The sequence below is a fragment of the Halichoerus grypus genome, chromosome 5 (genome assembly GCF_964656455.1).
Source record: "Halichoerus grypus chromosome 5, mHalGry1.hap1.1, whole genome shotgun sequence".
NCBI lineage: Eukaryota > Metazoa > Chordata > Mammalia > Carnivora > Phocidae > Halichoerus > Halichoerus grypus.
The window spans coordinates 57,772,776-57,796,558 of record NC_135716.1 but is presented as its reverse complement, the minus strand read 5'-3'; the positions used below and the strand labels follow the sequence as shown (position 1 = coordinate 57,796,558).

At 41.3% G+C, this 23,783-nt stretch overlaps 1 protein-coding gene across 2 annotated transcripts in view; it reads left to right on the top strand.

Moving 5' to 3' along the window:
- The window catches only part of GDAP1 (ganglioside induced differentiation associated protein 1), a 45,378-nt gene that overhangs the window by 2,245 nt on the left and 19,350 nt on the right, over window positions 1–23,783 (top strand). The window lies entirely within an intron of this gene.

Genomic DNA, 23,783 nt, shown 5'->3' with positions numbered 1-23,783 from the left:
CCCCAATCACACTGATGTGTTCATTCCTGTAAGTGTTCAGGTTCAATAGCAATGGTGGGAGAAGACTGGGAAAGAGAACTAGGAAGAGGAAGAGGTGCTGAGGATGAGGGCAGAGCAGATAGTAGGCAGTGGAATAATGTTGCAATTCACTAGTCAGGGTTAGTCATGTCCTTATTTTCCCTCTCACTCTGAACCTTTGCCCTGGATAAGGGGGAGTTGAATTTAGCTTTAAGGAGGGATTAGTAAGAAGAGAATGTGAATGTTGGTTTGACAGGTGGGGTGGAGGAGGCCATTGAAATCCAGGGGTTGACAACCACTTGAGCAGTTTCTTTTTCCCCATGCTCAAAACTCAGCTATTCTAGGCTTCCATTCTCCAAAATTTTGTAACAAAACTTAAGCCGTTTTGAGTGAGAATGTCTAGTAACAACTTTTTGGTGAGTATGTTTTGTTTAGAATTTAGTATTTTCTAATGAAGGCGTGTTTAAAAATGTATCGGTGACTTCATTTTATTTACATATTAGAGTTAATTATTGAAATTCTTGATAAAAATTTACAAATGACAACTAATCTGTAGGTGTTTATTGTCTAAAGTGTGTTTCTTCAAGATGTGTAAAAAAAGCACATACAATTAAAATTACTGGATTAAGTAAATCAAAATGATTATTATTAGCACATTTGTAATAAAGCATTCGTAATGACTTAAGAAATTCATCCACAATAAACACAAAAGAAATATGGTTATAAGCTTTGCAGAATACTTGATGTCAAGAGGGAGAAAATTCTAAAATTAATGGTCTTCACAACTTTGAAGGCAATTACTGAGTGCCAGATTCCATGCTCAGTTCTTTACAAGCATTAATTCATTTAAATCTCATAATAACCCATGGGATTAATACTAGAATTATAACCTTTTTACAAAGAATAAAATCAGGTTTAAGACATTTATGTGCCCAAGATCATTCCAGGTAGAAGTGGTCTGGCTGGGATTCAAACCAGGTCTGTCTGACTACAGGTGGTTCTCTTTATTACTGTCCTTTATTGGAGCAAGGATGAGCTTTCAAATGGGAGAAGGAAGCAGGCTGGGTAGAGAGCAGGCAGGGCTGGTGAAGGGGACTTTTCTTATTATTTTAGAGTAGCTGGCCAGATGAATGGTGATGCTACTGTCTAGAATTAAAGAAATGGAGAAAGAAGAGTAAATTAGAGAGGTGGGAAGATAGGTTCACTAAGGAGAAGAAGATCCAGAAATATATCCCAGAGGAGATGTTCAGAAGGCAGTTGGGTAATACAGGTCGAAAACTAGAAATAAATTAGTCAGTAAGTAAATAATCCTTGATTTTCTCCTCTCTCTGGCAGCCATTCAGTAGTGCCTCCTTTGGAGACTTGCATGGTGCACTCATTCCACCCGTGGTCCACTCTTGTCTCTGTCTTCTCTAGGTTGCTCCCCCATGTGCATCCAGGACTGGTGGCTCATGCTCTCTTTGCCCCACACGCTGTCCCCTGTCATTGTCTTGAGCAGGTTCATCCTGCCTCACAGTCCATTGTCTTTCCCAGTGCCATGACCTTTATCTTAAAGTCCTCAGACCCAGCCTGGACCTTACTTGGACCAAGATGTAGGCCAACTCTGAAAACTGGAAGTTTACAATCCTACTCTTTGACAACACTCTCTGGTCTTTCCCACTCACTGAACAAGCCATTGACTTGCCAAAGTCTCTACTCCTTCCATATGCTACATGTCCTCTTAGTCCTTCTCTGCCTAAAGGCCATATCACACTGTGCTTTCCATAATGACCTCCTGGTGCCCGCCCCAACCCTAATCTCATCCCCTGCTCCTAGGAAGCCCCTTCTGGAGGCAATCATGTGATGTACCAGTTGCCATTGCAAACCCTGGGGGCAAGCCTCAGGTCAATCCCTCCATACACACACACACACACACACAGCAGATCTCTTCCCAGGCAACTTCCAGATGCCTGTCACCTGAGCCCCGCTCAGCCCCAGCTCTTTCCTATTGAGCAGAGGCCTTGTCTTCTCCCTCAAGAGGAGGAGAGCTAACTCAGGAACATCCTCCCTCTTTTTTCCTTTCTACAAAACTTATCAATGGTTCTCATTTTCTTCCTTTCCCCACCCACTCCAGATATCTTTTTCCTCTCCTTGTTCTGGGTCAATTCCTTCTCTCATTTGAATATGCTGTAATTTCTTTTTTTCCATCCAACAACCATGCTCTTGTGTCCTCCACATAAAAACAGTCCTAATTTCTTGGTGCTGCTTTCACCTCAAGTCCTCTGTGTTTGTTCTTCTCGAAACTGCTGACCTCCTTGAAAGTGTATTACACTCATATAACCTATATATTCAACTATCATACATATATATCATATACATTCACATATCCCACCTCTCATTCTCATGCCACTCGATTTGGGTTCTGTCCTCATTAGTCTGGTGAAGCTTATCTAGCCAGGAGGGACCTCCTAGCTGACAGATATAAGGGCATCTCTTCAGTTTCTTTCTTTCTTTCTTTTTTTTTTTAAGGTAGCGTTCTTAAGATTTTATTTATTTGTCAGAAAGAGAGAGAGCAGGCACACGTGCACGCACAAGCAGGGGGAACAGCAGAGGGAGAGGGAGAAGCAGGCTCCCCGCTGAGCAGGGAGCCCGATGCGGGGCTCGATCCCAGGACCCTGGGATCATGACCTGAGCCGAAGGCAGACCCTTAACCGACTGAGCCACCCAGGTGCCCCATCTCTTCAGTTTCTATCCTACTAGTGGCAGCTGTGAATTCGAAACTTGTGAGCATTCTCTCCCTCAGCTTCTGAAAAACCCATGTCTTTTACCTCTGCTCGCTCTCTTGTTCTCCCGCCACTTTAGCTGTCTCATTCCCCGTGTGTTCTTCTTATCCCTTCCTAGTCTCAATTTTAGGCTGGCTTTTGTGTTCTACGCATTAGCTTCTTAGTACCAGGATTTTGTATAATTGCTGGATACTTGTTGGCTTATCTTACACAACTAGGCAATCCTGCCCTAGGGGCTAAGAGTCTAATTTAGAAATAGTCTAATTCAGATATAAAAACACCAGCTGAGCCTTTTTTTTAAGTCTCAAGGGCAGTGCTTTGGTTTCTTCCCATGACTTGTCCCTTGTGGCTCTCTGCCTGCTCTTCCTAGTGGGCAGAGATTAGCCTACGTGTCCAATGATGAGGCTCAGGGAGGGCTTCAGGAAAGTTCTCACAATGACAAAGATAAAAACAGATTAGAGGGAGACTTAAAAGAGGCAGTAAGCTTGAAGACGCAGAGTGGATTGCAGGTCTGTACTGAGGCCCCAGTACCCGAAGCAAAACATAAAGTGTACGTGTGTGCACGCGTCTGTGTGCATGTATGTATGATTCCTGGGTTACGTTTGGAGACACAGAGAAGTATAAGGCTCAGACCTTGCTTCTAAGGGTATAAAGTATCTCTAAAGAGGCAGGAGATGAAAAAAGAAAAATAATTAAGGGACAAGGGAGACAGCTACAAGCAGCAAATAAGTGCCAAGGGTCCTGGGAGCTCAGAGGACAGAGGGGTTTTGTTGGCTATGATAGTTTGTAGGAAGCATGTGGGTAGAAGGGCTGTCCTTCCAACGTTGACATAGGATGACCTTTTTGCACGAAGAGCCACCCTACAGAGGGAGGGAATGAAGGGAACCCATGCCCGTGATTGTGAGAAAAGGAGACCTCCTGGGACCTGCGGACACAAGATGATGGGTGCAGCTCTCTCATGCTGCATCGAAGGTCAGAGTGCTGTATTCTGAAAATGAGAAGATACTGAGGCAACTCAACATTGGAAATAGCACAGTTGAAGGTGGCAAAGGAATATAAAAGTGTATTTGGAAGTGTTTTTTTTGGTAAAGTTTTTATTTAAATTCCTATTAACATAGAGTGAAATATTAGTTTCAAGTGTACAATATCGTGATTCAACACCGCCGCACCTCACCTGGAGCTCATGGGAGTGTTGGTATTAAGATGTTAAAAGTTGCGAAAATTGATGAGCTAACCTTTTGGTAACAAGTTGAATTAAGAAGGGAGGCACACAATTTGCGGAAAACACAGCTAAGGGGTAAGTAGCAGCTAAATGCGTTATAGCTGAAGGAGAGGGAAAAAAATCAATTAGGCAGTAAAAGAAAAGTAAGTTATAGTTGGAGAATGAATTGTTCCAAGAGCCCTGGAATGGGATTTGAAACAATAGCCAGCAGTAGGAAAGGCTGTCCTCTGACTGAATGACGCGGGGTTGGGGGGGATGTGTTATCCTTGCCAAGTGTTGTTGTTCCAATCCACAACCTACCTCAACGGGCACACCTCGAAGCCTCAGTGGATTCTTCAGATGCTGATTGCATTCCAGATAAAGCTTCAATTCTTTGTCCTCTCCTTAAACATGCCCTAGCATTTTTGTCATCTTTTGCATTTTACTTATGACTTCCACATGGCAAGCACTTTGTAAAGCTTACAGAGAAGTAGGAACAGCCCATGGGGTGGCCATACAGGGCACCGTTCCGATTCCCCTTACAGAGACCCTGCAGTGAGGAGGGTACCTGGCAGCCAGCCTCCGGCTCCCACAACTTCAGGTCTGCTGTGGTGTTCACAACAAGGCCACATTCTGCCTGGGATGCTCCCTCCAAAGTAAAAGGCAAATGGCTGCATCTTGTGGCCTCTACTACAAAAAAGGTAGCCCTGTTGGGTCCCGGAAGCAACACAGATCACACTTAGAAACTGCTGCAGCCTATGTGATAAGAGCCATGGATGGAAGCTACCAGCTTTGAGAGGGCTCAGAGCAGGAAAGAGTTTTGCAGGAGGCTCAGGCTGTGCTGCAAACAGCCCTGCGTCTTGGGCCATATGATCAGGCAGATCCTTTCGTGTGGGTGTTTGGTGTCAGTGGTGTGAAAAGATACAATAGGGAGATTATGGCAAGCTCCAGTGGAAGAGTCACCATACAGGTCTATGGGGGATCTGAAGCAAGGCTATATAATCTGCAAAAGAGAACTATCTCTCTTTTGAGAAATAGGTCCTGGTAAGTTGCTTGACCTTGGTAGTAAAGGAATGCTTGACCATAGGACAACAACTGACCAGTCATCTAGAATTTCCTATTATAAGCGGGGTCTTGTTGAACCTGCCAAGACAAATTCAGAAGGACCCAAAGCAGTCTACTGTAGGCTGGACACGGTATATCCAGAATCAAGCTGAGTGGGAGCCGAGGACATGATAAGCTACCAGAGCAGGTTGCCCAGACCCCTATGTCCCCTAGTGTTGCAGTAAGCACCCCTTCCTTGGCTCTCACTTGTGGGAAGATTGAAATTCCATACAACAAGCTGAAAAAGGAAGAGAAGCCTCCACTTGGTTTATAGATGGACAGGCACAGTATGTGGATGAAGCTGAAAATGAATGGCGGCTGCACTTGGGAGTGGTCTTGAAAGCCTCTAGAGAGGGAAAATCTTCCTAAGGGGCAGGTTGTGAGTGGTAAACCTGGTCATCTGTTTTGTATGGAAGGAAGAGTGGCATGAGGTAGAAATGTATGTAGATTTTGGGGTAATGGCCAACAACCTGGCCATATAGTCAGAGGCCTGGAAGGAAAAGGACTGGAAGATTGGAGACATGGAGCTCTAGGGTAGAGGCATGGGAATGGGCATGACATGTGAAGAGTTTTGTGTTGCATGTCATCACCTTCCACTGGGGAGGCACTGAAAACCCAAGCAGACAAAAGGACTCAGCCAGTTGATGTCAGCCATCCTTCCTTGCCAACCATCCTAGATCTGGAACAAGGGACATGTGAACTTAGTGGCCTCAGTGGCAGAGATGGAGGTTATACCAGCAAACTGGAACTTCAGCTGTGCCGTTAGGAGACCATTCCATCATTCTGTGGGGCTGGCTCCTCACAGATAATAGAGGCATGCAGTATGTAATATGTAATGCAGCTAAGGGGAAAACACAGCTCACAGGAAGGACTCACATTTATCAAGGCCAATTTAACAAATGCTGCCTCTGAATGTCCAACCTGCCAGCAACAGAGACTAGTCCTTGAGAATACCCATCATCTACTTGGTGACTATATATTGGGCCCCTTCCAGCCTGGAAGAGCCAGTGGTTTATCCTCTCCAGGGATAGACACCTATTCTGGATATGGATTTACCTGTTCTGCCCCCAGAACCTCAGCCAGTATCACCACTATCCAGGAGCTTATGGGATACCTGATGCACATCATGGAATTTCACATAACATCACGAATGATCAGGTGATCTACTTCAGAATGAACGAGGTCCTAAAGTGAGCCCTGACCATGGGATCCATTGGTCTTATTGCATGCTGCATTACATATTACATACTGCATGCCTCTATTATCTGTGAGGAGCCAGCCCCACAGAATGATGGAATGGTCTCCTAACGGCACAGCTGAAGTTCCAGTTTGCTGGTAATAATCTGCAGAGATTGAGTAGTGTCCTGCAGGACGCAGTATATTCACTCAATCAGCTTCTATGTAGCACAATATGCTCAGTAGGGTGAACCCATAGGCCCGGGAACTAAGCGGTGGATGCAAGAGTACTTCACTCAACATCATATCCGATGACCTATTCAGGGTCTTTGTTTCTCCTACCCGTGTAACTCTGGGCTCCGCAAGGTCTCCAGTGGGGAAGTAATTTTGTAAGAGGACAAAATGAGAGTCCTGTTGAAACTGCAAATTCTGAGCAGGAGGAGGCTTTCATACAATGGGGACAGAAGGGAAAATGTGTGGAACACAGGTGGTCCTTTGGGTACTTCCCAGTACTCCACTGATCCCTTGTAACTATGGATGCACGCTTTCAGCAACCCTGGTCTGAGAAGGGCATAGCTTACCAAGGTTTGGACCCTCCAGGGATGAAGGTTTGGGTCACACCACCAGGTAAACCACCCAAACCTGCTGCTGTGGTAGCTCAGGGTAAGGGGGATTTAGAATGGTGAGAGGAAGAGGGAGAAGATAACTATTCACAGCCCCAAGACCTACCATAGTGACAGGGTTTCTTTTGTCGCACTGACTTCCCTTACCTTCCCTAAGCTTTCCCTTAAGAAGAGAGCTCCCCAAATGTGCGTAGAGAAGATGACATTTTTCAGTACAAGGAGAGATGGTAGTGCCATGGCTGTGTACTGCCAGATCTTCCTTCAAGAGAACTTGCTGCAAGGAGGGAGATTGCTCAGCAGCCTCCAGCTGCTGTAACTTTGGATCCCGGCGGTATTCATGCTGTGGCCATGCTCCACCTAGACCGTCACTAGCCAGTAACTGAGACCAGTGGGATTGCTAGTGCTGGACATTCCTTCTCAACACAGCCTCTGCCAGGCTGACATTTCCTGTGCTCCCTATCGACGGCTGGAACTTTCCAGGGCTACACTGCGGTCTGAGGCTTCTTTACCCAAGCCTCCTTCCTTCCCTCTTTCCTTTCACGGGTTTCACACCTGCGTCGTGACCTCTAAGCTTTCCCCGCCTACTCCGACTTCCTCTGGCCTCTATCCTTCATGTGTGTTTCCCCAGTAATTCTCTTGTATGTCTAATTCTGCCCTGGCATCTGCCTCTTAGAGGCCCTGAGCTGACAGGTGAACTGATCATCCCAGTGATCTTTTAAAAATAAACATACACATGCACACACACATACTCACACACTTATTACAGGTGGGCCTTGGTCAAAGAAAGATGAGTGTCTGACTCCGAACTTAAAATTGAATTGAGATTCAGATTTCATGGTCTTTAAAAAAGAATGAGGAAGTTCTCTATGAACTGATATGGAAAAATCCCCAGGATCTATTAGCTGGAAAGAAGCGAAGTACAGAATAGTGTATGTAACATGCTGTATCTATCTTTATTTGTATGTGTGTAAAAACCTGTAAAGATACAGAGAAAAATAAAGGGAGGGGGTGACAGTGCTCCCTGAAGAGCATTTTGATTTGCTTTTATTTTGAACCTTGAAATTCTAATACCTATTGATAATTAAATTGTAATCAACCTTCGCATCTTAGCATGTTATCTTAAAAATCAATACTTTATATGGGATGGACTAGAATCACATATTCTAGTTGGCATATGCTGCAGTAACATGTGCAGTTCTGAGTGGACCTAATGAATTTTACGACCCTCAAAAACAGTGTCCCAAATGGAAAAAGACTGTCTGGGTAATCCAGATGGCATGAGTGATTTCTGACTCAGCAGCCGATTGAATAATTCATAGGCTGTCTGCCTGACTGTGGCAGAGTGGACACTTAGGAACCTCCAGCTGTGTACTGGTATGTCAGTCCTGCTGTGCTTGCTGCTCCAGAAGGTTTGCTGCTTCTAGAAGGAAGTACGCCCCACCATTTTCTTCTTCAGTGTTAACAGCCTAGGCTAAATTATGCCTCATTTCCACACCTCAGATCCATAGTAAATATTCCTTTAGGACTGATACTTCATCAGAGTGCAGGTAAGAATCCCTTGGTAAACATTTTCAAAAGATGCTTGTTCAGGCTCTACCCTTCCCTCACAAAATCTCTGAGAGAAGCCCCATCACGCACATTCTGAGAGCTTTCCCATGATCCCAATGTATTTCTCTGATGAAAAATCATTTTTGTAGGGCAATTTTCAAAACTCCCCTCATGGCAATTACCAGGGGATACTTGTGAAATATACACATGCCTAGGTCTCTCCCTTGGTGAATTCTGACTTAGTGGGTTTGAGTTGGGGCTCAGGAATCTGTATTTTTAATAAATACTCAGAGCGTTCTTCAGGGACACATTATTGTAGGGTATCCCTTCCCGTGGACTGCCTTACAGCCCATAAATTGATAAAACAAATTCAATGTTGCCTGACACTAGAGATCCTAACATTAGTTTGTCTTTCTTGCATGAATTCTCTTTCGGGATGCTTTGACAATTGAAAATAATATTCTCCTTGTCATTTTAAAAGCAAAATTCAGAAGTACTATGTAAGAGCATGTCTCCTGAGGAGAAGTGTACAGTAGACAGTGAGTACTTCTAAAATAAAGCAAGCCATGAATGGGGTGGCCTTGAAATCTAGACCTTAACAAAAATCTGATAACTCTAGACCAAATCAATTGGTGGACTTGTAAGTTCTCCATTCCTTCCCCAACATCTCTGGAGCATTGACTCAGGGAGTTACGCTGTCTTTAGGGATCACTGGCCTTGAGAGGCTTGTCTCCTTCATCCATCTTGGAGAAGCAGCAGGGCACAGGGTCTGGGCTAAGCTGGGAAGGCCTGAGGGTTACCATATAGCAAAGTATCCCAAGCCCCAGCTTCTGAGGTTTCCGGACAGTTTAGAATTATAGCCTTAATTCTGCTGGCAAGTTCCTTGTGGCCCGGGACTAGCTGGGCACTGTGGCAGCCGGACACACGGACCTGCCCCCTGCTCATTCCTGATTATTGGCACCTGGATTAGCTGGTTTTTCTGTCTGTCACTCCTGGGGGTTTAGAGCTCTGTTGAAATAGGAGGGCCTTAGGGTTAAACACACAGGAAGAATATGTGTTCAGAGGATCCTGGAACCACCTCTTTTAGTTTTTTTTTTTTTTTTTAAATCATTATGTCAGTTAAATAAAAAAAATCTATTATGTGAAAATGGTTTCGTGACTACTGAATCATACATATCTTAAGAGCCACTGTGTCTGAGCAATAACTGAATTTCACTAAAAAATAAATAGCCTTTATAGTCACTTTCATACTGATTATAGTGTATATTTTGTCTTTGATTAGGGTCCCAGGAGGCTGGCTATATGCAAGGGCTGTTTCCGCTTGAGATTCTCTTTCATCTCAAAAGCGAAAATGTATCATTTTCCTCAAAATTTAATCATTCTTTGGATTGTCCCATGTTAATGTAGTCCATTAATTAAAAGACTTTAAAATGTTTACAGTTACTTAGCGATGTGAAGGTAATCTTCAGGTTTTCCTTTTGTTCATTTACTCAACACACACACACACACACACACATAGTGAGTGCCTTCTGAATGGAATTCTTTCTAATGGGTATGAAGTCATTAGTGACCTGCCCTCATGGAATGTACAGTCCACTGAGGTGGGGAGTGGATAGATACTCAGTCAATATATCATTGAAAATTGTTGTATTATAGAGGAAAAAGTAATGCTACAGAAAGGAATATCAAATGACACTTCCATTTAGATTGTAAGGTGAGGAAAGGCCTCCCCATCCATCCATCCATCCATCCACCCACCCACCCACCCACCCACTCATCCATCCATCATTCCAACAGATACTGCTCAGATACTTCCCTAACAAAGTGACATTTAAGCTAAGCTCTGAAGGATGAGTAGGAAATAGCCTGGAAAATATGTAGGAGATCAGCTGGAGAAGAGGAAACAACTGTGAGGTAGAAAAGAGCTTGGCACATAGAAGGGACTGAAACGGGACAATATGCTGAGGCTCACTGAGCAAGGGAGAAGATCTTGGTGAGAGATGATGGTGGGGAAGGAGGCAGCGAGGAGGGCCTGTTTGTGATCTTATTCTAAGAGCTCAGTAAGAAATGGTGACTATTTTATAACTTACCCCATAGCTGGGGGTAGGGCAGAGAAAAAAAAAAAAAGAGGAAGAAGGGTAGTATTGGAAAGAAAATATGAAATCGGTGCCAAACACCAGCCCCTCCTTGTTGATTGTGATACACACCCTGAAGCAAGGTGTGACCCCCTCTTACTACAGACCAGTGTTTTTCAATCTTGAGAAATGCACAAATAGCTTTTGAAGGAAAACAAAAATTTATCTAGACCTCCCTCCCACGGTGGTTTAAATAATTTTATTTTTATCTGAATGTGTGATCATTGTATATGTGTGCTTAAATATATAAAACCTAAAACAAGGTATACTTCTGTATACTTCTAGCTTAGTTACAACATAAGCCAATATAAATTGAAAACAATATTGAAATTAACAACCTGAATTTAATGTGACAGATGATGTTTTGATGAATTGAAATCACTGCTTGCATTTTAAAAAATTAGAACACTTCCCACAGAGGCATAGCTTCTCCTGACTCAGCACATGCTGATGCCTTTGGAGACTCCTCTATGGGATCTATTAGGAAGCCTTTCCTTGTACAGTGTCCTGGCATACCATTTGACTATTGCTTGGTGGAGATGCCTCATTTACCATTAGGTCTGCCTCTCTTCTCATTAGTCAGAAACAATTAAAGTAGAAAGACTCAGTGCCAAAGTTAGCCTAAACATTAATACAAGATCAGCCACTGAAACCAGTGATGGAAAATTCTGGAATTACCAGACCCCTTGGAATACTTGGGTGAACTCCCATGGCTATGTGGACTTCTGTTTGGAAGACTGTTCTAAATGAGAGTGGATTGTTCCCAGAGACTTCCTAGAGGAAACCATTCCTTCTCATAGAGCCATGGGGACAGGATGAATTGTTTCTTTTAACGGTCTCATAAGGGATCATTGGAATCCAAGGTTTGGCGTGGAGTCAAGAGAGATCATTAAGATTTGAGTGTAAGGAGAGACCAACGGGGACGGGGTCACAAGTCCCCATGGTTCCTGCTTATGGCACTTGGGACAGACAAGATCAGAAAGAGGCAACACAGAGGTCTCTGCTTCCCAGGCCTTGTGGCTGAAAAAGGCTTATAGCACTAGCCTCCCAAGTCAGGTACACAAACCCATCCATTGGAGTGTGGGAAGAAAATATTAAGGGTTCTGGGAAGGCTTAGCCCTGCCCTCATGCACATAAAGAACAGCTTTCAAAGAAATTTGAGTGGGGACTCTGTAAAACTGGGCAGTTTGTATAATTTTCCAAATGCAAAGAGCAGGCAGTAAAATCAATGTGCATTTCCTGACAAGGCAGAAGATGATGGAGTCTATCGTTGTTAATTGATCAGGTTAGTATATATGGAACGTCAACTAAATTTTACTGTTCAAAGTTGTCACAAGTCTTCCCATCCCATCAGCAACGGGATAGATGAGGGACTAAGAGCAGGGACCGGACAGAAGATGTGGTTGAATTCCAGATGATCAGTTAGAGACAAGATTGAGTCAGCGTTGGGGAGGGGTAGATGGCCACACGCTGATGGGGCTGGACCATGCTGGAGCAACTAACCACAAGTGACCTCAGACATGAGCCCTTTAGCACATGCGGCAAGGCCAGAGCTCAAGTCCCAAAGATCCAGTGGGGCAAGACACTTCAGGGCAGGCCAGTGAGGACCAGAGGCTCTCAAACCCAATGTCCCTTTCGTTGAGGTCAGGTGAATACTAAGGCACCAGAAAATTAGACCTATTCCCCACGTGCACTCCCACCACCAGAGAGAGGGAGAATGGAGACTTGAATATTTACCCCAAAGAGATTTGTATCAGACCGGGAGGTGCCTGAATTACCAGGAAAGGGACAAAATTAAGAGGAAATGCGTGGAAATGGGTCTCCATTTAGTTATTCTGCCGTCAGTGGAAATGAATGCAGAAATACTCAACCGAAGAGGGAGGAAAGACAAAAACACAAATCAGGGCAAAAAAGCTACACAGATAATATATATTTCTATCACTTTCTTAACACTAAGAATCAGGCGTTGTTTTAGGTGCTTCTATTTAAAAAGCTCTATAGTGTATCGACTTTTCAGGTGAAAACTCTCCAAGCTGACAGCTGATAGTACACTTTAAATACTACTCTGGGTATTGAAAAGGTATTTCCCCGGCTGGCAGCCAGAAGCATCCGAATCTGGAGCACAACTCCTGCGTATTGACCTTCTCAGAGTGAGCAGCCCAGACTGGAGGTGAACCACAACTCATTCAAAGGAAATGTGCTAGAGTGACATTAAATTTCTCTGCTCCTGTTCTCAGCCTTTGAGTCTTTCTGTGTTTCCATACAGTTTTCTCACTTAGTTCTCACAGCAACCCCTGAGGGGGCTACTCCTATCATCCTGATTTTATAGAGGAATGGAAGCTTGACTGAGCGGGGCTTCACGCCCAGGCGACTGGCTCTGGAGCCCCCTCATGCCGCTCCTGCAACCCACTGCCTCCCCTATGTTTTCTGCTTCCGTGTCCATCACCAATGTGATTTGCGTCAGGGTGCATGAAGCCTGAAGAGTCGTGTTAGCAAAGCTAGAGTCGAACGATTGCCAAGTGCAGATGATCAGCCAGGTGAGAGCTAACGTGGAGGGATTATGAGCCATGGTGAAGACTAGCCTGACTGGCAATGAATAGGGGCTAGTGGTAAAGTCAGAGTCACTCCCCTTTGGGGCATCTTGTAATGCATGTGGTAATTAGTTATTTATGTGTCTATGTTCTTCATTTAGAAAATCTCTATATAGTTACTTTCCAGGAGCTGTCACCTGTGCCCCTGTGTCATTGTATCCTTAATAGGAATATCTGAGGTTTGTCATGTAGTCCCTTTCACGTCACAGAACGGGAGCGTCTTAGTAGGAAGAGTGAAGGGATGGAGGCAAGTGAGAATCTTCAAGTGTTCTGGTAACATTTGGACATTCCCAACACACAGCAGTGGAAAATTCAACATTTCCCAAATTTCCAAGCTGTGTTTATCAGTCAGGGTTTTTTTTTCCCCCCCTCCCCTTTGCAAAGTTTTCTTTCTTAAGCAAAGTTACCACCAATCGCAGTTTAAGTGGGATGCGAACAGTACACATACAAAACTCAGGGCTACCGAATTTAAAGCTTTTAATACCATAGCATTAAAGCGAAGAGACTGAGACGACTTAAGAACTTCTCATTATAACTCTCCTCCTGATAGAGTCTATTTGTATCCCTGGTTTTAGCCTTGCAGACTTGGAGGGAGTGGTGAAAGATGAACGGGCAGTGCTCAGCCACAAGGGGAGAAAAACGTCATCCAGGCCCCAGAATAGCAACAGCCATAAATATGGTCATGTCGCTCTTCTGCTGAGGCCAAAACGACAGACAGGATCACATTTGCAGCACCAAGCGGGCCTACTGGTGAGCAGGGGCCAGCTCAGGAGTCGGGAGGAAACATGTCCAAAAACTGATGCTGACCCAGAGCCTTGATTCTGGAGCTGTGATGTAGCTCATGAAGAAAGAGGGCACAGAACCCACTGCAGAGCTAGAGGGGGCTCTGCACCCTCCTGGCCACAGGGGAGTAAGTTCTAAATCAGCTTTTAGGACAGCTGGCTCAGGGCTCTTGAGAGCTGAGCCGTGAACTTCCTTGCACGTCTGCCTGAGAACTTGCTGTTATCTGCAGCTGCCACGGCCATCACGGCACATGTGTAATGAGGAAGGTGAAAAAGAGGGCTCTTGTTGGTCATCGGTTATTTAAAGAGGGCCCATCGGATTTCAGCTACCTCTAATTGTACAGAATCAACACCTTTGCTCCGGGGAGGTCTCGGAGGAAGGGGCATCTCCCCCCCCTTTAAAACTACTCAAGTCTCCCTTTCCAGACCAAGCTTCTGGGCTCTAACCATTTCTGGGACTCCTGGTGCTTCATCTTCATCTGTCCCATTTCATGTGTATTTCAGTTTCATATACTATATGGCAATGTCTCTGGCTGGTGGTGATTTTACCACCTTCACATTCTTTTGCCACTTGGAATTGGCAAAATTGGGCTTTTTACATTTGCAGAACTTGCAGAGAGCAATAGTTTCTCAGGCTGAAAAGTTTTTAAGTTGATATATGTATCTGGTTTTTTGGAAACCAAAGCATCACCTGAATTTGACCAGTTTTCGTTTTTCTATTGAACTGCCCTGCTCTAAAAGGATGTGATTGCTTATAAAGGCATGCTCCTCTCTGTGATCTTTGTGGTTCACTGGTCTCCCCAGCCAGTCGCCAGTGTCACTCAGGGAGTCATTGGCAACAGGTTCATTGTGGTCACATGTCACCCATTTCTCTCATGTAGCGTTTGTTAACAGGCACAGGTTCAGTTTCGTGCTTTCATTTGTCTCAGTTATATGCTTAGGATTTAAATTAATCTTTTCTCTATGAACCACAGTATTGCTTTTATTTAAAACATGTGGTATGTGAAAAATTAAAGCACTTTAGACTTTGCTGTTTTAGACTTTGGTATCTCAGTGTAAAATTCAGCACTTTATTCTAGTGTCACTATTATCTTATGCTTCTTTAGGATCTTACTAAGACCAACAAGATAAATGAAGTAGTTTTTGTAGCACTAGCTCTCATGTTTGTTCTCTCAACATCCCTGGTGACACTGGGTGGTTAAGAAAAAAAAAATCATTCCAGTGTGTTGAAGTTGGTGCCAAAGGAACATAGATGACTATCTGGTGCCCAGGATATGCTGCGGCCCAGAACCTTATCTTGTCCTATTTATACATTGACAAAGCAAAATCTTACTTAGAGCAATCCTTGCAACATTAGCATTTTCTTTCTCTAAAGCTTATGTCTGAGTTTTTATGCCATTTTTCTCATGTGGCCAGAGACAATGTAGGCATAAATTAACTTCTCCACTTATTATTTAGTGACTAAAAGAACACAAGAGCAAGGCTATTGGAAAAATAAATGCCAATGTATTATTGAATATTCTAATTTGAATTACAAAGATAAGTGCCAAATGATCTTAAATCCCTGGACAGATTCCTTTAAACATAAAAAGAGAATGATAAACGGTGTCTGGGAAGACTACCTGAGTCGCTTTTTGGGAAATGGGGAGAAAAAGTAAACTTCCACTGAGAGAGTGGCATTCCACAGTTGTCATTAAATGATAAACTGTACACAAGCACACTGTAAATTAATAAGAAAGCACTTAACTTAGGAAACGCCTCTCATACAAAGCTGCAATTTCACACCTAAGCTTTAAGTGTCTTCCATGGAATTTGCTTTCTCCAAGATTGTGTCTAAATATTCTAGAGGCTTTCAGAGCTGCAAACATTTATAAATAGACCTCTTTATTATTGTAACATTAAGAAAGAAGTGTTAGTGATATTATTCAAATACTAGTCAAGCACACTGGGAAGTGACTCCTTTTTTTCTCCTTAACTTCTCTTACCTTCATATTATAATCGACGTTTGCCTCATATTATTAACAATCAGGAAAGTGTTCTTTTAGTGATCTACTCCAGGGGGCAGAGCATAAAGTCTAGAAATGAACCTTTGTGGATCTATGCATAGTATCTAAATATTTTATTGTTATTTCTTTCATTAGAAATATTTAATTTCCAAAAGAAAAGAAATATTTAATTCCTACTTAATGCTGATGCTTTCATATGTATTTTTGAGGTATAAATCTCTAAAACTTACACAAAATCATTAGAGAGAATTGCCAAAAATGAAATTCCAAGGATCAGCTAATCTAGCAGCCAAACTCCTCTGACTGGAGAACATACCACATGAATAGTTAACATTTAGCCAGAGTATTAAAAAATACCAGTTACTTTTATATCCTATCATTATTATGTTATAATTTTTATATATCCTATGCTAAACACTGTGTTAAATACTTAACAATTTATAAATCACCATCAATCCACAATCTATCCCAGTGAAAGTGGCACAATTATTTTTCCTGGTTTATAAGTGAGGAAGCTATGGACTGCATGATCACATAGCTTGTGAGTGGTGGAGCAAGGATTTGTTTCCAGCTCTGACTTGAGAGTCTGAGCTCTTAATTGCTAGGCTTTGGACTGCAGTGGAGGGCGACACTAAATTAAGGACAAGTTGCACAGTGAAGTGTAACCTCAGGCACTGAACTCAGACAATGAGAGGACCCCACAGTACTGGATCACCATGTCCAAATCCTTCATTGTAAAGTCAAGAAAGGGGACTGAAGTCAGACTGTGATGTAATAAATAATGGAGTACTCTCGGGTTGGTCCATATCTAGGCTGAGGCAAGTGGTGAGCCTCTTGGGAGCTGTGAGATGGGGTAGGATGTCCACAGGATTTGGAGCTGGAAGCCTTGAGTTTTAGTTCCTGGTCTACCGCTTATTAGTGGGGTGGTATAAATCATATCTCAGGGCGGATTCCTTATCGCTAAAAGGGGGTTTGTTGGGAAAGTCAAATGAATACTGTTTTTAAAGCACTTTGTAAACTTTTAGAAGCGTATTAGATATTCCTAGGGGAATGTTGGTTCAAATTTATAAGTGTTGGTTTAGTTTTAGGAGGATATTCTTTCCATCCTGTCATTCATTTTTTGTATGAACTCTAAACAGTCTCGGGCAAAAAATTCCTGAATTAACACAATTAGTGTCTGAAGAAGTAGGTACTATTTGCATGAGACTAGTGAAATCAGAGCTGATGACCCTATGGTTGTCTCCCATATCCTGAGGCTGCCTCTTGCAGTGGTAAGAACATGATCTCTAGACCAGACTTCTGGGGCTAATAGTGGGAGTTTGGGAAATTTCCTGACCTGTCTGTGCCTCAATATCCTCATCTGTAAAATGGAGATATTTCTCCCTGTCTTAAGGGATTTTGCAAGTGTTAAATACAATCTACACATAAGGGCTTGAAATAGTTCCTGGCACACAGTAAGCGCTCCAAAAAATATTAGCAACCATGTAGGGCAAATACGTCTTTGCTTAAATTATGTATTAGTCCATATTCATGTGTTTATTCTGAAATGTACACCATTCATTGCAGTAGAGTTAGATGAGAGAGGGTGGACATATATGTCAAATTTTTTTCTACCAGAAATATAGCTCAAAGTGAATTCTCTAGTTAAAAATAAAGAATTTAGTACATTAACCTTAGTAGTCCTTCTTTGAGAGACTAGAAAATTAATCAAATTATTATAAGTATACAGTAACCTCACAGCTAGAGCCTCCTGAATTAATAAGTTGCACTTGGTATTAAATATGATTATTTTGCTCTGGGAGGCAAGAAAGACCAGAGGTAACATTTTAGAGTTTCAAAAGTACATCTGGGCTATTCTAAGGTCATTGAGGCTTTCCTGCAGGGAGTAATCTACATTTTTTGAGGGGAAAGTGGAGGTGTTTTGGCATTTGAGCATATAAACTATGGTGACTTGGCACCATGGGGTTTTATCAGACTGTTTTGTGGAAGTGGTTTTGTATTATTTGACCTTTTTTCCAGACACTGTAAGTCATGTTTTCAGACACGAGTCTGCTCTATAAATTTTAGAGATGGGGCAAATTAGAGAAGGAGAATTGGAATGGTTCATCAATTTTACACTGAATTGGTAGTTCTCAAACCCTAAGTGCATCAGAAAAACCTGAAGGACTTTTTTTTTAAAAAATATTTTATTTATTTATTTGAGAGAGGGAGACAGAGACAGAGAGATCGAGCATGAGCAGGGGGAGGGGCAGAGAGAGAAGGAGAAGCAGACTCCCTGCTGAGCAGGGAGTTGGATATGGAGGCTCACTCATCCCAGGACCTGGAGATCATGGCTTGAGCCAGGAGCAGACAATGACTGAGCCACCCAGGCGCCCCCTGAAGGACTTTCTAAAACACCAATTGCTCCAGAGTTTCTGATTCAGTAGAATGTGCATTTCTAACAAGCTACCAGGTGATATTGATCTGTTTGTCAGGGGACCACACTTTGAGAACCACTACAATAAATCAAATACAGGAGTCATGTTCATTAGAGCTCAGGTAAACTAGCCAGAATCACAATTCTTTTACCAAATCAATGCACTCCATGAGCCAACTTTTATCTCATTCAATTAGATAATAACTTAGAGTTTTGCAGATGCTTGAGAATGTCAGACAACAGGAACCATTCACCTTTGAGATAAGCATTCTCAAAATAATTTCTAAATAAGGACCCCCTCTCCATTTTTCTTACATGCACACTGATTACAAATTCTATGCAATTCACGTGTGTTGGATAACTGGCATGGGTCAAAGCAGAGCGGGTGAAGTAGCTTCTGGGTACTTAGTGTTAATGTTACTATTATCAGGAGGAATTGGAGACAATTCTGTTTTTCTACGTATGTGTAAGGGATTTTTTTTCTCATTTTGGAAAATTTGATTTTGAATGAGATAACTTAATTAGTTAAATATATCCTCTTGAGAATACCATCATTTCTGTTTTCTAATTTGTAAAGCCAAAAAAAAAAAAAAAAAAAAAACAACGAAAGAAAGGAAGGAAGAGAAAAAGCAGATTATTCTTAAAAAAATAGAGACCTCTTGTGGTCATTCATAAAAGTACTTTAAAAATCAGAGTATTAACAATTTGTCAGAAGGTTTCAAGATCTCTGGCTTAGTTGACATACATTAAAAATATATGTATGTATATATAAATATGAGTTAATACCTGCCAAAATAGATGAGTAATAGGACTATGAGTAATAATCACTTTTATAAATATATAGATCATTCCACCATGATAGTTCTTTATGATAAATCAAGACTTGATTGAAGCAGAAGACACCAAAGGGCACATATTATAACTGTGTAGATCAAGGAATTTTCCCAAACTGGTCATATCTGTGTAGCCAGAATATCTGGAGGATTTTTATCATAATTTTATAGGTAAGGTGGCTCAGACTCAGAAAGGTTGTGTGATGTATTATTTCTAACATCAATCAAATCCACCTGCACCATTCTTTCAAATATTTAAATGAATAAAGAATGTCAATAAATATTAACATTAAAAGGGAGTTCATTTGCAGAGCCATGATCCACAGGCCAGATTTGTAAATAAATACCAAATTCTGTCAAATAAACTTACCTTTACACACCGAATTTCTACAGCAGTGAACTAAAAAGGCTATAATTTATTATTAATTGTTATTTTTTGTTGTCATCATTACTTGCTGCTATTCATGGTGGTGATGGCTACCTATTCTTTTTCTCTATTAATTAAAAAGCAGTTTGGAACATCAACCTAAGCACTATGTTGCGTTCCTGGGGATACTGAAATAAGTAACACTGGGTCCTTGTCCTTAAAAGGCTCAGAATGTAACACACAAGAAAGAAATATAAACAGTAATTTGATATGACAGTTTGTGCTTTAACAGAAGTGTATATAACTTTGGGACTAATTGTCAAGAAGGTGGCTACATTTTCCTCAAAATCTGTCCCAGGCTGTGTAAAGCTTGAAAGTCCATAACTTTCTCTCTTTGGCTTAAAGCTAGCATACTGTAGTAGAAAATAATACCTTGGTGAGTAGTCCGAAAAGTCATGTTTGAGTTTTAGCTCTTTCACTTCCTATAGGATTTCAGACTAGTCTCTCAGTCACTAAACCTATTTCCTCAACTCTAAATTTGGGATGGTAGCTGCCTCACAGGCGACGAAGAGGATCAAATGAGACTGTAAGAAAGTGGTCCGTGGTCTTTAATGCAAAGTTCTACATTATGCCTTTTGTTTATGAGGTATTATTAGTATTAAACACCAGTGCAATAATCAATGCACTCCGTGTTTACTGTGATTCATGGTTTTGCTGCTGGGAGGATGCTAGAGAAAGTGCTCAGTGTTCGAAAGTGGGCTGATAGATGTGTTCATATCTACTTTTCCCCTAACCACAGTGAAGAGAATGAAAAGGAAATAGCATTGTGGTTGTCTGAGAAATGGAGAAAGCAGAACTGAAGCTGTACCAAGTACAAATGAATAAATTCAAAATATACTCAGGGTTCTTTTGATCATCATCATCTTCAAAACAATTTATTCAATATTAAATAAGATATGTGCATTCAGAGGTGTGCTGGTAAATGTTTAACAACCAACTTTCTTGAAAAAACAAACACATGATAGATAGTACTTGCTGATTTCTGTAATGTAAATACCCCTACCATGGCCAGTTTCAAGTTACTAACATGATATCACTGACCAGGGAGTTAGAAAGACATGCAGTGTAGCACATCCGTATAAGTGACTTCCATCATACCAATATAATAGACAAAAACAAACTCGAGTATAGATAATAAATGTAATAAAATAGGAAGTGGTGAGTTTTGAGCACTTGCTAGCTTTATTTTGTACATAACTCATTTAAATGCAATTCAGTTTTATTTAATTTTCAGTAATAGCTGGGTTGAACATCCAGCTTATAAAATTCCTGAAAATTTAACAATCAGCTCTCATGAGCCTGTATGAGCAAGAGGAGATGCAACACTGGATATATTGGTAATTGCACTAGTATGGTACTAGTTACAGTAAAGATCATCACCTTTTCTGGGAAGACTATCTCTCTCTTAGGTGCCTTTGTCTATATTCTTATTATAATATCCTAGATATCAAAGCAATTACCACACATGTTGAAATCTTATTTCTCTTTCTCCACACTTGAGTTCCCAGTGACTATGACTTTTAAGTCCGTATCTTCTGTATCTAGCACTGTTCCTGGGACAGGTAAAGTCTACAATGCATATTGAAGAAATAAACTGACCTGGAGCTGGCTCCTGTTCTCCAGGGGCCCACAAGCAAATGTTATGTCTAAAGACATACAGCTACAGAATACACATGCGATTTAGTCAACTCTCTGAATAAACAAGTAAATGGGTAATAAGGTTTTCATATTACCTACAAGTGGCTTTTAGTGAGATGGAAAATAACAGGAATTATGGATCAATGAAAGTCGATGTAACAGTTTTTTTTCCTACCCCTATCTTGATTAAAACAAAACAAAAAAAACCCAAACACCACAATGTTCCCTTATCTAATCTGCTGAATGATATTCTTTTGACGTTCAGATCTTGAAGAGGCAAAAGCAGCACATATTCACTTATTGGAAAATTACTATATGTAGAAGCATAAACAAATAAAAGCCATTTACATTTTACAAGATTGTTATATTAGTGAGGATAGGTTAAGGCAATAGCACTTGGAAATCACAAAAAATAACAGTGGCTTTATTTCTCCTTTAAGTAAATGTTTAGAAGTTTGCAGACTGAGATTAGTGTGGTGGTTCTGCTCCATATCCTTAGGGGCTCACTTTCCCTCCAGCTCATGGCTTTGGCCATCCCTGAGATGGGGTCCCTTCCTCATGGTCCAAAATAAGCATCCACCCTCCCAGAAGCAGGATGGGATAAAGAAGAGGCACAGGACTAACAGTTTTCTTAAGGAAACTTCCCAGAACTTTCTCTGTGGCACATCCATTATCCCATTTATTAGAATATAGTCGTAAGGTTGCATTTAGGTGAAATGGAGTCTGGGAAATGCAGTCTTTCTTCTCAGCAGCTGTGTGCATAGCTAAAATTTCTATTACCATTACCATCTATCATTCAGCCAACTGCTGGAATTTGCTAAAAGTTATGTCCTTAAACTGCAAATAGAAGAATTGCTAGGTTAGAAGTTATGCCCATTTTTGGGGCGCCTGGGTGACTCAGTCGTTAAGCGTCTGCCTTCGGTTCAGATCATGATCCCAGGGCCCTGGGATCGAGCCCCGCATCGAGCCCCGCGTTGAGCCCCGCATCGGGCTCCCTGCTCAGCGGGAAGCCTGCTTCTCCCTCTCCCACTCCCCCTGCTGTGTTCCCTCTCTCGGTATCTCTCTGTCAAACAAATAAATAAAATCTTAAAAAAAAAAAAAGTTATGTCCATTTTCAAGCTTTTTGACACATATGGATCAATTTCCCTTCAGAAGCCATGTACACATTTGTACTCCCGGGGACATCTATGAATGCTTAATATTAAACACCAACACAGTAATCAATCAGTTCATTCAATGTTTGCTCTAAGGCTTTGTGACTGGGAAGATGTGATAGGGAAAGTACTCAGTATTTTATATATGTGGGATTTATTGTGAGAACACTTTCAATGGCAAGTGACAGATGACCTGCCAAGAGTGTTGAGTCTATTCAGATATTGAAGTGATTGAATTAATTAAGGAAAGGTAAGAATTTAAAATAAAGTTTTTCTGAGGAGGAGTGGGAATGGAGGATTATATAGGTAGTTGTAAAAATCTTGAGGCCATTAAGAGAGAAGAGAAAGTATAATATGTTCTCTTAATGTCATGGAGGAGCTTTCCACATATGCTTTCATCAATTGCTATATTCCAGGCAATGTCTTAAGTGCTTTATATACAACCTTTTACTGAATTCCCACAGCAGGCATATATTTTTATATATCCATATTTTACCCATGAAGAAGTGAAGTCTCAAGAAAGGTCAAGTTAGGGGTGGACCCAGAATTTAAACCCCACTCTGTCTGATTTCAAAGTTTTGCTTTTTCCTCTTCTACTCTGAAGAACAAATGGATAAAAAAAAAAAATTTGATAAGGGTCATTTTTTGCTGTAACATTTGAATTAACTTACGAGTATGAAAGATATTTTTAAATATTTAAAAATTATAAAAGAATTATAGAGAACAACAAATGAAATATTGTAAAGGGGAGGAAGTACCTCATGAGATTTTATCTCTTTTCACCTGAGTTGCATACTTGCCTCTCTTTTCTCATAGAACTTTGTGTTCATTCTAAGACTGACAGTTATCATCTCTGTTGTGTTGTCTATTTATTTGTTGTCTCTGCCACCAGACACATCTTGAGTGTCAGGTCTTTGTATTCCCAGAGCCTAGCACCATGCTTAGAATGTAGTAGGTGCTCACTAAGTATTTACTGAATGAATTATACAGGGATTCATTTTATGGTCATATTAATACATATTTACTAATGGAGAATTTTTATTAATTTACTATTATGCCAAATTTTAAGAGGTGTACAATCACTAGACTAGTATAAAATTATGATTTTGACTATGGCTTATGAGGGTATTTATAAAGCAACTGAACTTGTGAATAATATTGAGTGTCTACACATGTGAGGCTATTTTGAGTGTTTAACGTTGTATTTACTTATTTGTCAGGAAAACCTTATGGGGGAAATGGAATTATTACCTCCACTTCAAAAACCAGGACGTGAACTCAGGTAGTTCTGCCCTAAAAATTCTGTGTTTAGCAACTAGGCTATTTTAACTTGCCATCGTTTATAAGATCTGTTATCATTTATTATTTT